This window comes from Salvelinus alpinus, chromosome 4, assembly GCF_045679555.1.
Source record: "Salvelinus alpinus chromosome 4, SLU_Salpinus.1, whole genome shotgun sequence".
NCBI lineage: Eukaryota > Metazoa > Chordata > Actinopteri > Salmoniformes > Salmonidae > Salvelinus > Salvelinus alpinus.
In genome coordinates this window covers 50361458-50378529 of record NC_092089.1, presented here as the reverse complement: position 1 = coordinate 50378529, position 17072 = coordinate 50361458, and the positions used below count along the sequence as shown (strand labels likewise).

The following is a 17072-nucleotide window of genomic DNA, read 5'->3' as shown; positions in this document are numbered from 1 at the left end:
CAAATTAGTGGATAGGGCTATTTCAGCCACACCCGTTGCTGGCAGGTGTATACAATCAAGCACACAGACATGCAATCTCCATAGAGCTGCCCTGGTCAACTGTAAGTGCTGTTATTGTGAAATGGAAACATCTAGGAGCAACAAAGGCTCAAGCACAAAGTGGTAGGCCACACAAGCTCACAGAACGGGACCAGCGAGTGCTGAATTGCATTGGTCTTAAAAATCATCTGCATTCGGTTGCAACACTCACTACCGAGTTACAAACTACCTCTGGAAGCAACATCAGTACACAAACTGTTCGTCGGGAGCTTCATGAAATGGGGTTCCATGGCCAAGCAGCTGCACACAAGCCTAAGATTAAAATGCGCAATGCCAAGTGTCGGCTGGAGTGGTGTAAAGCTCACCGCTATTTGACTCTGGCGCAGTGGAAACGCATTCTCTGGAGTAATAAATCACGCTTCACCATCTGTCAGTTCGACGGACTAATCTGGGTTTGGTGGGTGCCAGGAGAACGCTACCTACCCCATGCATAATGCCAACTGTAAAGTTTGGTGGAAGAGGAATAATGGTCTGGGGCTGTTTTTCATGGTTCGGGCTAGGCCCCTTAGTTCCAGTGAAGGGAAATATTAATGCTACAGCATACAATGACATTCTAAACAATTCTGTGCTTCCAACTTCCAAGACGGCGCTGGAGAAGATGGCTGACGTTTTACGTGCTCCTAACAGATTGTGTTCATGTTTTTGCGTTGTTTGTAACTTATTTTGTACATAATGTTGCTGCTACCATCTCTTATGACCGAAAATAACTTCTAGACAACCAGAAGAGGATAAAACATTTTTTTTTTTAATAACTCTAGACCACCATTACTCCACACAGAGACAAGTACCAAGCTCTCCCTCACCCTCCATTTGCAAATCTGACCATAATGCCATCCTCCGGATTCCTGTTTACAAGCTAAAATTAAAGCAGGAAGCACCAGTGACTTGGTCAATAAAAAAGTGGTCAGATGAAGCAGATGCTAAGCGATAGGACTTTTGCTAGCACAGACTGGAATATGTTCCGGGATTCTTCCTATGGCATTGAGGAGTACACCACATCAGTCATTGGCTTCAACAATAAGTGCATCGATGATGTCATCCCTACAGTGAATGTACGTACATATCCCAACCAGAAGCCATGGATTACAGGCAACATCCGCACTGAGCTAAAGGCTAGAGCTGCCGCTTACAAGGAGCGGGACTCCAACCCGGAAGCTTATAAGACATCCCGCTATGCCCTCCGACAAACATCAAACAGGCAAAGCGTCAATACAGGACTAAGATCAAATTGTACTACACCGGCTCCGATGCTCGTCGGATGTGGCAGGGCTTGCAAACCATTATGGTTGTCATCAACATTGAATGGTTAATGCAGCACATGCAACAGACTGAACGAAGGTGTCTCGTGGGCAAGCAACAACAAATGCGCTCCTTGAGTGACAGGGGATGGGACTAGGTCTGTGTGGAAAGCGGCATGGCGAGCAGAGAGAGATGAATCAAGTGGAGTAAACTATACTCCCTGACGAAGGCCATGCAGCCGAAACGCGGCGGATTTTTAAAACTTTGTTTCTATTGAACACGCCATACAAATAAAGGCATTTTAATTAATTATATGAAGAGTGCCTTGATCCTCCTTTCTTTTCGGAGGCTTATTAACAGCTTCTTCCCCCAAGCAATAAGACCCCTGAACATCTAATCAAATGGCTACCCAGACTATTTGCATTGCTCCCCCCCTCTCTTTTACACCGCTGCTACTCTCCATTATTATAAATGCATAGCCACTTTAATAACTCTACCTACATGTACATATTACCTCAACTAACCGGTGCCCCCGCATATTAACTCTGTACCGGTACCCCCTGTATATAGTCTCGCTATTGTTATTTTACTGCTGCTCTTTAACTACTTGTTACTTTTATTTCTTATTTGTATTTTTTAAACTGCATCGTTGGTTAGGGCCTTGTAAGTAAGCATTTCACTGTACAGTAAGGTGTAGACCTGTTGTATTTGGTGCATGTGACTAATACAATTTGGATTTGATCCTAATAGCAGGAAAGGGGGGGGCAACTCCATATTAATCTCCATGATTTTGGAACGAGGTGTTCGACCAGCAGGTGTCCACATACTTTTGGTCATGTAGTGTATATTCACTAACATATGTTATATTTATACCGCTTTTAAAGGAACATCAGTTTGATGACATACTATATCTTAGCTGAAGTACACAGTGAATAATAATATTGTTTGCGCATTATGGTAATGGTATCTGTTTGCCAAAACATTACAGCGTCGCTGAAGGAAAGCCCTGTGATAAGTGTTCAACCACCCAGAAATAATAATCATGTCTGATAAAATAATGAAATCAAGATTTGAGAGGTCTAGTGCTGCCTGTGTTAATATGCACACACACAAAGTGCAATCACCACAACACATAATACTGGATCAAAGACCACAGACCTACACTATCATGTTTCAGTGCTCGGTGAGGGGCAATTCCACTGTTCAAGTAAATGTGTTTTATTACATTTTTGGAAATTATTAGAAGTAGTCCTTGTGCATAGAGTTGTAAGGTTCGTTTCACTTTGCGATCATTGGTTTTTGTTTGACGCAGATTTTTTTTTATTTTAAAAATGGGAGTCTGTCATTCATGTGGAATTGCTTCAAATGAGTCGGGTGATGGAGTCAAGTTAAAAATGTCCTCACCTGCTCCTAATGTTCATAAATAACCCAATGATGTGTTCTCTGAAATTACACCACTTTGGCGAGGCACTTTCAACCCCCTCTCTTCCCCCTTCAATAAGCAGAACCATAAATTAGGGAGCGTTGCTGTTGGGGAGTCCTGTGGTCTCTGGTTCACGTCACTAGCCAACCACATCTCTACAACTAATGAGGCAACTGATATCTATCCCCCTAGGACCTGAGAGACTCAACCATTATTCACTTCATTGTCATGAAACTGGGGGGGGGCTGGCGTCACTGTCAACCACCTTGGTTAAACCGAACATGGATGATTGGATGGAATTTGAGCTTGCAACCCCACAGTTCAATACCTATGACTTTTAGTGAGCCAAAGTAAATGTTAGCTAGCTTCATGCCAATGACTTGTCTATACATATGACACAAGGCTAAGATGTAGTCTGCACCATCAAACCAAAACATATCTGCCGCACCAGGTATGCGCTAGCCTTGCTTTCCAAACAGGTGAACGAGACCAGGCATGTGCATACTCATGCGGTACTGAAAGCAAAGGTTAGCCTGTGTTCTGACATCATCCTTCATCTAAAATAAAAAATGGAGGATCTGTTTATTGCCCTTTCCCAGTTCATTTGTATTAGTAGCTTGCAAACAAGTCGTTCAAAGTATGACCAGAAAGCACTTACGTTTGATGTAAGCACTAGTTCTGTGAAGGCTGGACCAATATTGCATTGGAGATGTCTAAACAATAAAGGGTACAAGCTTTCGGAGTCTGGAATGGATCATCCAAGGCATTCTGGAGCCCACTTATGCCCCCCTTGCGTGGCCCATCCAGGCAGATTTGGCCCAACATCCAAATTAAACTCAGCAAAAAAAGAAACGTCCCTGTCAGGACCCGGTCTTTCAAAGATAATTCGTAAAAATCCAAATAACTTCACTGTAAAGTGTTTAAACACCGTTTCCCATGCTTGTTCAATGAACCATACACAGTTAATGAACATGCTCCTGTGGAACGGTTGTTAAGACACTAACAGCTTACAGACGGTTGGCAATTAAGGTCACAGTTATGAAAACTTTGTGTCCTAAAGAGTCCTTTCTACTGACCCTGAAAAACACCAAAAGAAAGATGCCCAGGGTCCCTGCTCATCTGCGTGAATGTGCCTTAGGCATGCTGCAAGGAGGCATGAGGACTGCAGATGTGGCCAGGGCAATAATTTGCAATGTCTGTACTGTGAGACGCCTAAGACCGCGCTACAGGGAGACGGGACGGACAGCTGATTGTCCTCGCTGTGGCAGACCACGTGTAACAACACCTGCACCTGGGGCGGTGTGTCACAGCATCATCGGACTGAGCTTGTTGTCAGTGCAGGCAATCTCCACGCTGTGCGTTACAGGGAAGACATCGCCCTCCCTCATGTGGTACCATTCCTGCAGGCTCATCCTGACATGACCCTCCAGCATGACAATGCCACCAGTCATACTGCTCGTTCTGTGCGTGATTTCCTGCAAGACAGGAATGTCAGTGTTCTGCCATGGCCATCGAAGAGCCCGGATCTCAATCCCATACAGATGGGAACTTTACACTCGTCGATATTCCAAAGCCCGATACATAAATACATATTATGGTAGGGCAGAACGGGTTGTTTTAACTTCACGTCTTGTAGTATTGAAATGCAAGAGTAACAATCCGTGAGGGGCGAGCGGAGAGCCGTGATGGGTAAATGAACTCCGGATGCCACAGGACCTGGGCTCTCACAGCGAGAGAGCATGACGTCAGTGTACAACCCTGGGGCTCCACAAGTGATTAAATCCAGAAACCAAAATGACCACCCTTCAAATCCCCACTACACCCTAAAAAGACAGTGAGGGCTGCTGTTTGCTCAGAGAGCGAGAGAGAGCGAGAATGGAAGGTTGAAGGAGGTGGAAGTGCTACTCAGTGAACTACGATCTAGACTATTTCTCACACTGCTTTGCTCCCAGTGTATCCCGGAAGGAGTCCATATTCTCCGTGCTTGGGGCACAGTGACTAAGAAAAACCACTTACTGCTCGTAACATTCCCAAACACTAGAGTAGTGAGTGACACATTCCCCTGAGAGAGACTTCTAGGAAAGCACTACCTCCCCCGCCAAGGATGACCAACGACCCAACAATTCTGTTTATGATATCATATCTTACAGTAGGGAAGGTTACTTGTAATACATTCTGGTATATTACATGCATAATTCCCAAAAGGGAATGTAACTGCCTGAAAGACATTTAGCTCAATGGAAACACATCCAGATGCTGCAAATGCTATATACTTTAGGTAAAATGGAGCGGCTCCTCACCAGTGCCTTGTCCTCTGACTTTCAAGGCCGTTGATTGGAGTTGAAGTCTCTCATTCTCAGCCAGAACATCCGGTGAGATAGCTAGAGAACGTCGAGGTCAGTCTAGTCTACTCATCACATCTACTCACCCCCCGATTGACGAGTTGGTGGGCTTATGGGAGACCCAACAGAGACAGAGGTTTATGCGTAGAGAAAGAACCCTAGCAATGTAAATGCGATTCTCCTCTCTATGCATAGAGATAAAAAAATAGAGCGGCTGATTGCTCTCTATGGGTCTAGGCCAGTTGTTTACTCATTGCTGCCAAGTCAGTCAGCACAATATGCCGTTTGATCAGGCTCAGACTCAGGATGTGCGCCAGAGATGGGTTAGTTAAGGCTCCCTCACACCAACCCCTGTGCTCGGTCCGGGTTTAACTGACGGCCCGCTAATCCCCTGATAAGTCTGCTCGCGCTTCGGTTCACTCCAAACGAGCCGGCCGTTGCACTCCGAGCTGGGAACAGTCCCTAGCACTCTTCCCCTGTCCCAAACGCCCAATGAGAGTATCCGCTTGTAAAACGTCTGTTTGGCTACGGTCAGAGTTGCCAGACAAAGCAGTAGACAGTGTGCTACATCAACAGATGAGAGAGAGACGGTCCCTGGTTGTTTAGAGAGACTGTAGCGAGTTCCACCAAAGTATGCTACACAAGCAAATCATGACATAACCATCTAATGTTTCACGATTACAGACACAGGAATACCATTGATGAGACAAGTTGTTGTGAAGGAAAATGTTATTTAGGAGCATGAGCAGAGAAAGTTATTCTAAAAGGATTTCAAAATGTGGATATAAAGGGTGATATTTATGAGACAACCAAATAAACCAAGTACATTATAGGCCCATCTATAGCCGGAGTGCACACTACTAACGTGTAAATCTTATGGGAAACACATGCGTGTCTTAGAGGCGGAAAAATGTGACGCCATAGCTACTGTACTCGTGTCATTTCTGGAAATTTCATCTAGAATCATGTGTTGAGGATTAGTCTGTCGGAGTGGATCAGAGTGTTGATGAGTAAGCGTTCGGCTGCTGGAGCTGAGCCGATGTAAACATGGCAAGGAGAGCCCTTGACGTACTAGACAGCGACATCGCCCTGCGTACTTCACCCAACAGGTGTTCTGTGTAGAGTTCAAGCTCTTGCTTGTCTGTGTGTACTCTATGATTAAGCACATACATATGCATACAAAACACACACACACACACACAGATCCTCAAAAGGTTCAGAGTGTCCTCACACACATACATCAACCACAATCAATGCTGCTGTATCGTTGAGGCTTCGTTGAGATTCAAACAAGGTCAACAAAACCTCGCTATTATTACCGACTACAACGGTTTTAACTTCGGCAAGAACGTGTGCTCCCGGTTTCAAAACACCTCTTCTATTTTACCGACTGGGAATGAGACCACTGTTGTTCTATTTCAAGGACATGTATAAAGAAGGAGGACATGAATGGCCATCTTAAAGTGTGAGAAAAGAAAGGATAGAGTACCAGAATATGGGGAGTGGTTGTGTGTTAGACATGAGCTGGCGTCCTTAGGAATATTACTTCTAACCACTCGGCGCTCTGCAGTTGGTCAGGCAAGTCTGGTGTGCAAAGAGCACTCCCATACAGTCTGTGGCCACTCCTCAGTAAAAGGGTCAAGATAAGCCAGTCCGTCAGAGTCTATCCAATAGTTCTCCTACATTACAACATCTCAAAGACATGGAGGAGTAGAGGGGAAACAAAGATGGCTCCTATTGCAGCCCAAAGGAATATAGTTTACACACATTGAACTAACCATTGGTTTATAGAAAAACATCAATGCATATACACTACATTGCCAAGAGTATGTGGACTGCTTGTCAAACATCTCATTGCAAAATCATGGGCATTAATATGGAGTTGTTCCCCCTTTTTGCTGCTATAACAGCCTCCACTCTTCTGGGAAGGCTTTCCATTAGATGTTGAAACATTGCTGCGGGGACTTGCTTGCATTCAGTCACAAGAGCATTAGTCAGGTCAGGCAATAAGGCCTGGCTCGCAGTCAGCGTTCTAATTCATTCCAAAGGTGTTCGATGAGGTTGAGGTCAGGGCTCTGTGCAGGTCAGTCAAGTTCTTCCACAAAGATCAACAAACCATTTCTGTGTGGACCTCGCTTTGTGCACAGGGGCATTGTCATGCTGAAATAGGACTGTTTCCCAAACTGTTGCCACAAAGTTGGAAGCACAGAATCATCTAGAATGTTATTGTATGCTGTAACGTTAAGATTTCCCTTCACTGGAACTAAGGGGCCTAGCCCGAACCATGAAAAACAGCCCCAGACCATTATTCCTTCTTCGCCAAACTTTACATTTGGCACTATGCAGTCAGGCAGGTAGCGTTCTCCTGGTATCCACCAAACCAAGATTCGTCCGTCGGACTGCCAGATGATGAAGCGTAATTCATCACTCCAGAGAACAGTTTTGTGCCGAAGTTGCTTTCAGAGGCAGTTTGGAACTCAGTGAGTGTTGCAACAGAGGACATATGATTTATACATGGTACATGCTTCAGGAGCTTGTGTGGCCTACCACTTCGCAGCTGAGCAGTTGTTGCTCCTAGACGTTTCCACTTCACAATAACTTCACTTACAGTTGACCGGGGCAGCTCTAGCAGGTCCAAAAACATAGAGAATTCACTTGTTGTAAAGGTGGCATCCTATGATGGTGCCACGTTTGAAAGTCACTGAGCTCTTCAGTACGGGCCATTCTACTGCCAGTGTCTGTCAATGGTGATTGCATGGCTGTGTGCTCGATTTTCTACACCTTTCAGCTACCGGTGTTGCTGAAATAGTCGAAGCCACTAATTTGAAGTGGTGTCCGCATCATTTTTGGTCATGTAGTGTATCAGTTAATATTAACCTGCTTAGTATTTTTCGAATTAAACATGACAATTGCTGCATTAGCTAAACTGGCTAGAATGGGGAATATGAGAGGGACAGAGAAAAGGCAAGGAGAGTGAGGAGAAATTAAGAAGAAATCAAATGGAATAGATAGAAAGAGCAAAGAAGAGGGTGACATTTAGAGGAAAATCCAATCTTGGCGTTGGATCTGAAACCTATGACACGTCATAAATCAGAGCAGAGGAAAAGTGAAACATTGGGTTTGGATAAACACATACCACCACATTATGTTCCTCAGTTCTACTGTCTGGACGTCTTCCAGACAGAGTAAAGCTCCTTGGCTGGCTTTGAGACGGGTAGAAAATACAACGCTGGACACTTCAGTATATCATTTAAGGCCCGGTTGAGCATATCGAGAACAGTTCATTTGTGTTACAGTCCAATCGCAATGGCCATTTCAAAACTAAGCCAAACGGGGAACCTCTCCCTGGCTTATTTACTCAATGCATCATGCAGTGTCCGCTAGATAAGACTTTCCATTTGGTGACGAATGTTAAAATGTCAATTGCATGAATTACACAACAATATTTTCATGGTCCAGAACCTGTTTGTGTTAGACTGTCATTAGGATTAGGATTAGAATCCCTTTACGTTTAAACAGGAATGCAAGGCAAGGCCAGTGTCCTTTGGGATTTAAACAGTTGATAATTCAAGGACTACACTCTCCACAGAGAAAGCTAGGAGGCCATGATGACTGGACATTTGCCTGGCCACTTCCCTTAACATCAGGACATCAACAGGCTGTCAGGTTCAACTGCCTTTTTAGGCTTTTGAGGACACAATGATCTAGCTACTGCAAGTCTTGTGCTGGATAAGTACAGTGCCTTCAGAAAGTATTCACATACCATTAGTTTTTACACATTTTATGTTATTTTCAACAACAAAAAAATTAAATACAAAAAAATTGTCACTGGTCTACACACAATAACCCATAATGTCAAAGTGCAATTACGTTATAATTTATTTATTTTTCTTGCAAATTAATTTAAAAAAAATCTTGAGTCAATATGTATTCAACCCCTTTGTTATGGCAAGCCTAAATAAGTTCAGGGGTAAAAATGTGCTTATCAAGTCACATAGTAAGATGTATGGACTCACGGAGTGCAATAATAGTGTTTAACAATATTTTTGAATGACTACCTCATCTCTGTACCCCACTCATACAGATAATTGTAAGGTCCCTCAGTCGAGCAGTGAATTTCAAACACATTCAACCACAAAGACCAGGGAGGTTTTCCAAATCCTCGCAAAGGAAGCCACTTATTGGTAGATGGTAAAAAAAAAGCTGATATTGAATATCCCTGTGAGCATGAAGAAGTTATTAATTTCACTTTGGATGGTGTATGAATACGCCCAGTCACAACAAAGATATGCGTGTCCTTTCCATCTCAGTTGCCGGAGAGGACGGAAACCGCTCAGGAATTTCACCATGAGGCCAATGGTGACTTTAAAACAGTTACAGATTAATGGCTGTGATAGGAGAAACCTGAGGATGGATCAACAACATTGTAGTTACTCCACAATACTAACCTAACTGACATTGAAAAGAAGAAAGCATGTACATAATTTAAAAAATATTCCAAAACATGCATCCTGTTTGCAACAAGGCACTAAAGTAATACTGCAAAAGAAAGGGGCCAAGCAATATAACTTTTTGTCCTGAATACAAAGTGTTATTGGATTTGCCCCAAACATACACATTAGTGAGTACCACTCTCCATATTTTTTACTATAGTGGTGGCTGCGTCATGTCATGGGTATGCTTGTAACCGTTAAGGACTAGGGAGTCTACACTGGAGTTGCTTACCAAGACAGTAAATGTTCTTGAGTGGCCGAGTTACAGATTGGACTTACATCTACTTAACCATTTTCAGGTCTTGCCAGAGATTTTCATCTAGCCATGATCAACAACCAATTTGACAGAGCTTGAAGAATTTAGAAAATAATAGGGAAATGTTGCACAATCCAGATGTGGAAAGCTTTTAGAGACTTACCCAAAGATGCTTCTACAAAGTATTGATTCATGATTCAGAAGTGTGAATACCTAAATACTTTTTGCAATAAATGAAGAAAAAAAATTTAAGAAAAAAAAAGGGTTTCACTGTCATTATGGCGTATTGCGTGAAAATGGGTGAGAAAAAAACCATGTAATACATTTTGAATTTAGTAACAACAAAATGAGGAATAAGTCTAGGGGTTTGAATACTTTCTGAAGCCACTGTAACTCGGCCTATGCAAGTCGGTTGACATGAGGCTAGAGGCACAATGAAGCAACAAAGTCAAACTAGGGGATACATTTCATGTGCAACATCTGTTTGTACTTTTTTTTTAGTTGTGAGCTGCACTCGCTGGCATTCACTGTATCAGATAAAGACACTACAGTAACTGTGAGGAAGGGGGTGAGCCAATGAAGTCAGAGGAAGCAGAGGAAATTGCTCATGATAACGAGATCACACCATGTTTGCAAAAACAGTGACTATAACAACCCAATGAAAACGAGATAACACCACGCTTACAAACACACAGTCACTATAACAACCCAATGAACAGACACTCAGACCACTGCTTCTAACTGCCAAATGACGATTCACATGGGGATAATATGACACCGAACCTAGCTAGCTGCTTTCCAATAGTACCCAACATCAAAAAAACAAGGACAAAAGCACTCACTCGTCACGATTAAAATGCCCTAGGCATATCTTAAACTCTGATGCGTCTCGGTAGGTCAAACCTTCGTCAAACCAACACTTCCTGTTAAGCAATGCATCATTTCCTTAATTGCGGTTGGAACAGGCCAACTCCGCCCCCAGCACTCCATAGCTTCCACGGGTCGGGATGCATAGCCATTGCGCAATCTGTGGCCGCCGCTGTTTACGCTTCCAGCCTCGGAGTGGAGCCACAAATCGGACGCCGTTGGTAAACAAACAGAGGATCCAGCTGAAGAGTTGCCACTTCTACGTCTTTCCTCCCCCACTTTCAGACGAGAACAACCTGGCCCACCCACCAACATACTCATTCCTCACACATTTCATGAGGCTACAATCAGTAGGCCCGAGGCCCAATAACACACTACTGCTGTGGCCACCGCTATTCTCTGTGATCCCTAAAATAACAGCACCGAGACGCTTTGTCTCTACTGACCATTTTCATAATATCATGCAGACTCAAGCCATACTGTGCTGGCTCAGATATTTTCTTCTCATATCGCCCTTCCCACATGGTTCCGGCAAACTATGCTGGAACCGTAAACAGGCAGGCCCAGTACAGCTCAGCTTAGTTTAGCTCAGTAGTGAGAAAGCGGTACACTGTTCCTATGCAGAGGGTTTGACTTCACCAAAAGAGGGCTGGGCAGAGGACCAGACACAGGAGGCCTAACCTGTCATTGTCCCTGAGCATTTAAACACAGCCTGGTGTGGTGGTGGGAGGACACCGAGGACTCCGATGAGGGAGAGTGTCGTAAACATAAAGGAGGCCAAATGAGTGGCAGGGCAATTGTAATTTGTCTCTCCTCTTAGCTTTTAATGAGCGAGCAGGTGTAGAGGAGAGATGTGATTTATAGATTTGAAGAGATGCAGAGGAAAACCCAGGAAAAGGACAGGCCTATGTGGGACACAAACCTCCGCTAGAATGTTAGCAGGGTTTACTTTGCACAGTGAGTAGGGATATGTGCTAACTGGCCCCGAAGGGAAAAAAATTAATATATATATTATTTTTTAAATGGGGCTCAACATGGAACAGAAGTTTCAGACCATCATATGGAGAATGTCAGTTAATCACAGAAGAGGTGACACAGCGCTCATCAGTCATTTCTGTAGGCCTATTACAGACTTTTGTAAATGCCAAAATTGACATTGTGATAAAACCATATTCTTACTTGCCAAGACATGTTCATTGTGAGGAAAGAATGAATAGCTACTCTCAGAAGTAAAGCACAGCCCGAAATGCAATTGTCATATATCCCCCCCCCCCCCCAACTGTCTGTCCAAGCTTACCATAACTCCCCCAACGATAACAGAAAAAATGTGCCTAAATCCTACAGTGCTTTTTCAACCAATCATGAAGGACAGCTTTAGATTCTGGAAAATGTATCTGGATGTATTTTTATATCACGGTGTGGATGGTCAAAAGACTACATTTTTGGCCCACATTTGTCTTCCTTTGAAGAGGAAAAAAAAAAAAACGCTGCCATACATTACAATTTCACATCTGGTTTGGATTCGGGGAAGTATGCAGTCAACTCCAGCATGCCAAAGGAGGTTTTGGCACTGGTATTTGTCGGTAAATGTTAAGAGGGCAGAGGGAAAAACGGAGAGAGCGAGAAAGAGAAAGGTACAGTAAGTGACAAAGACGGGGGGCAAGCGGGAAAAGATATCGGCCTAGATCGGAGTGGGAAACACTAGTTGATGGAGAGATAATGACAAGACTGTCAGCATTGCAAGGGGAACACAGGAAGTGAAAGAATGCAGAGACAAAAGAGCTGAGAGAAAAGGCTATATAGAGATCATGTTCAACAAAAGGATAAAAAGCTAGCCGTAGTAATAAAAGATAGCGTCTGAAGTTATAAACAAGGTAGCATTTAAGTCTAAGGAGAGAGAGAAAGAAATGTCTGAAAAAAGGAGCAAGCATGTAGTTGACAGTCATCACAGAAAATCGTCTCAGTTAGGGCCCTAGTGGACATTGGTAGGGGTAGGGAGTGTATTATATGGAGTGGGGTGAGTACAGTTCAGAAGCCACTGTATGAGAAGGTGGCGTATATTATTCCTCCTTGAACAAAACACGGCCCTGATTCCCAGGAGTCCCCTTGCTACCCCGTTTCCCACTGACCAGCAGCACCGTGCAGATGTATTACCGAACAAGGCCAGCCCATAATTCTCGTCACGGTCCTGTCCTCCCCTGGCTGGGCTGCCGGTCATCTGCACTCCGATCCAGGGGATAGGCCAGGGCATCACTTTCATCTCTTTGAAAACAGAACTCTACTGAATACTACAGATACTGGCAGGGTGAGGGGAGGGTTTGGCTCAATATCATCCTCTGAGGCTTCATTGGAGCAAGGTGGAAATGCAGACGTGTAGATACCATGGGAAGTTGATTGTTTGAATATCTGTCAGAGGCTGTAGTTATTTTTTTGGGGTGGCAAATTTCATTAATGCTTGCAACAGAACTTAAACATGCTGCCTTAGCTTGATCCATGAAAAAGTATTGTATTTCTCCCACCTAAAGGAGAATTGCGCTACTAGAGCAGTACGACCAGAATATTTAGTTACAGTAGGTCAGTACATTCTGGCTCCCTTTCAGAGTGATTCAGCAGGTCAGCCTAGCTGGTCTCCGGAGAGGATGGTGTTTGCACTAATCTTCAGAAGGGGAAACGGAGGGAGTCCTCCTATGCAATATCTTTACTGGCGTGGTGACAATTTAATCTCTGCCGGTGTTGTACATCGCCTCCCTCCCCGCTCCCCTCGTTTGTACCTAGAGCCAGACACAACAACCTCCCCAAGGCTGTTATGTCTGGACCCAGAAACAAAACAAAACCTGTTAGATATTTTTGAACTGTGAAGACTTGACACTTTGGGACGGAAATTGGTACGGAAATTGTGATTTTCTAATTTAGAGGTCAGTGATTCAGTCATAGAAATGGATTCAGTTACACATTTTATGCTGTAGTACAGGGGTCTAACATGTTGAACGCTGGTAGCTCGCAGCCCACCTATCACTAGCTCGCCAAACAATTCTGAAAGTGCATGTATTTTTCACGTGTTCCAGCGCAAACTGCCATAAACAAATCTCACAAGTATCAGACACCTCAAGCTCTAACCAATCAAATCCACATGATCCCACTCCTAGTTAGCCAGAATTGGCTTAAAAAGCCAAACGTGACACAATATCTGCCAATTAAGTTCCATCAATATTAACCTTGTATGTCTGCGTGCTGCGCACGTTTGTCTCTTATTCACTTCTTGTAACCAGTTCGTGACAATGAGAACTGTCTTCTGGGTAGAAAAATACTTCCCCCAAAACCTTCAATTAAATGTTAACTGCAAAGTAAGCTTACCTGGCGGAATTATATAATGACTATTTATATCAAATCGGGTGGGCTTTTGATTTACAAACTCTGTCGTAATATATGCAGTGGTGTAAAGTACTTAAGTAAAAATACAGTACTTCTTAAGTTGTTTTGGTGTAACTGTACTTTACATTTTTGACTACTTTTACTTCACTACATTCCTAAAGAAAATAATGTACTTTTTACACAATACATTTTCCCTGACACCTAAAAGTACTTGTTACATTTTGAATGCTTAACAGGACAGGAAAGTGGTCCAATTCACACACTTATCAAGAGAACATCCCTGGTCGTCATCTCAACTGCCGTTGATCTGGCGGACTCACGAAACACAAAGTGTGCCCCTTGCTATCCGTAGTAAAAAAATAAATAAACCCAACAATTGTGACATCTGGTTTGCTTTATATAAAGTATTTGCAATTATTTATACTGATACTCAAGTAGTATTTTACTGGGTGTGTCTTTTGCTTTTACTTGAGTCATTTAAAAAAGGTATCTTTACTTTTATTCAAGTATGACAATTGGGTACTTTTCCACCACGGGATATATGCAGCAGTAAAAACAACACTAGACCAGCACATTCCTCTTTTGCAAAATGCACAATTAAAAGGGGTATTACACCAGCCCTCAGATTTTCTGATGCAATTTAAGCATTGACATGGATTTAGAACATCCAATGTCATTGTTCTCTATGAATACTTGCAATTTTGAGAGTGAAAAACTGAAGAAAAAAACCCAAACCAGGAAAAATAAAACAATGTGAAAATACTAAATAGTGCCTATTTGAAAGCTAGGAAAGAATTCATGAGTAGTTTGCAACCTATTTCATAATTTAAAAGTAGCTAGAAAATGTTGGAGACCCCTGCTGTAGTAGGACTGGTCTCAAGGCTGAGATAGGACACCAGGAACTTGATATACAGTACAAAGGCATTTCTCAGAGCCCGGTCCGTCATGCAGAGACAGTGGTGAAAGATACACTGCCTCTTATCCTTCCTTTCCAGAGCCGTGGATTTCCGTTCGTCTGTAACGGACAATGCAAATTCCATCCTTCCTGGTTTCTAGGGATCTGACCTGAATGACACTTCACATTCTGTATTTGCTTACCAAATGGTCATCTGTGTAGTTCCCTTAAACCTTTGACACAAAGTTGGCTAGTCAAATGCTACACAGCCCATTTAACATAGAGTAAGCACAATGTTCATGAATACATCAGCAAGTTGATTTGACATCATCCCCCTCATGCCCTACCTCCCTGCCGCCTTTTATTTCCAACCCACACGGACCAAAAAACCAAGGCTAGACCACGCGCCACAGAGCCAAAATGGCTCCTGTAAACTGGCCATTCCCAGGTGGTCGCCTGACTCTGCCGACTCAGCACAGTTAGCGAGGGCATCAAGGAGCTGGTGTAGAGTTTCAGAGCCCGCACAGTCAGTAATTTGAGCACCCTTTGATGGCCACATGCAATTGCTGCTCGCCACAACTGCAAGCAATTATTCCTCTCACACACATGGCCACTCATGATTGCTATGGTGGCACCTGATCCTTGGGTTAAGACGCCAGATTTCTGACCAATGTGGCAATGCTCTCCTTCCCTATTGCTCGCTCTCTCTATTTCAAACCTATATAGGGACTATCTGGAGGCTTTGTGGCTTGCAGGTATAGGCATCTGAGACATGTCCTATTAGAAGTGTTGCATAACGTTCCTAGTTAAGTACACTTGTAATGAGTATCAAAGCTGACATCTACCCTAGCTATGTTCTCTGCAACTCACAAGAGTAAATTGCGGTCACCAAAAACCAGCCCTTTCGCGCTCTCTCACTCGCTCCACGACCTTGAAAAGATGGGTTTATTTGAGGGGGAAAAAAACATTACGTATGTCCAGAAAATGCTGAGGGAACCTGCCAAATGGGAAACGACTGGGATGAATCACCGTTAAAAGTAATTTCCAGTAATATGCAGAGGTCCTTCCCCCCCACAGAGTAAGGTCTCCTTGGAAACGTGTAAACAGTGCCCTCATTCCTCGGCACCATAAAACACTTGGCAGTGAAGTCTTCCCTTGCTTCTAGTCCTCCCAGAGTTCACTGAGGGCAGCAACCAGCGTTCTGGAGGTGATACCGTGGCAATGCGAAATATGTTGACTCTCACACTCAACGTACCCCGTATGATCAATTTTGCACTGAATGAGTACGCACAAGCTCGTCGATGAACTATTTCACTTTCATCGGATATTGTACATGACTAGTGGGCCGACTTCATTCCTTTTACCCTGATAAAAAAAAAAAAAAAAAAACATGTCGTTGGCGTAGAAGCTGACAGCTGGATCTAAGGTGCCCTAAATAAAACTCGTATACAAAACTGATGCAACTCTTGGAAAGTTGGCCAAAAGCCTCCAGAACCTGAGGATCAAGTCAATCCATGTCTGTACAGTAAGGGACCGTATAACAGAAGCATATTAAAAGCAGCGTACTAAAGATCTACTGTACAAAAATAGAATAATAGACCTAATAACTAGGTGTGATAATGGTGGTGGAGCGACAGGCAGACAGACAGGCATTTCTATTTCGAGAGTCCCATTCCCCTAGTTGACCTGTCTGATACATATAAAAATTGAATTTTCCACTCATAAAAAACATAATGACCATTTCTTTCATTCTGGTATTTGTAGGGGACACCAGAAGTAGGTTCCTTTCCTGCTGGACGGTGACCCCTATGACTAGCGTGGGGTCGAAGACAATGCGGGGGCCAGTTGCTCCTTCCTGTCCCCAGAACAGAGATATATCCCAGAGCTCTCACAGATCCCATCACAGACACAGTACACACACGGTCACAAAGAAAAGCAGACACGTACTGTATAAACACGCCAGACAGAGACAAGCAAGTAGACAAAGAAACAGACAGGACACTGCTCTCATATACAAACATATACAGCACATGCAAAGGTTTGCATACACACCATTTCTTTACACTGAAAAGCTAAAATGGGAAGA

General features: G+C 43.5%; 1 protein-coding gene across 4 annotated transcripts in view; it reads right to left on the bottom strand.

Annotated features, from left to right (window-relative positions):
- Positions 1–17072, bottom strand: part of LOC139573873 (four and a half LIM domains protein 3-like) — a 46592-nt gene that overhangs the window by 10913 nt on the left and 18607 nt on the right. Inside the window, exon 1 of one of the 4 annotated variants that reach the window (XM_071397808.1) lies at positions 10695–10817. The exons of 2 other annotated variants lie outside the window; for them this stretch is intronic. The gene's annotated coding sequence lies outside the window, so the exon portion shown is untranslated. Of the gene's footprint in view, positions 1–5061; positions 5567–10694; positions 10818–17072 lie in introns of those variants that run through there. One more of the 4 variants, XM_071397809.1, reaches the window with a different exon arrangement.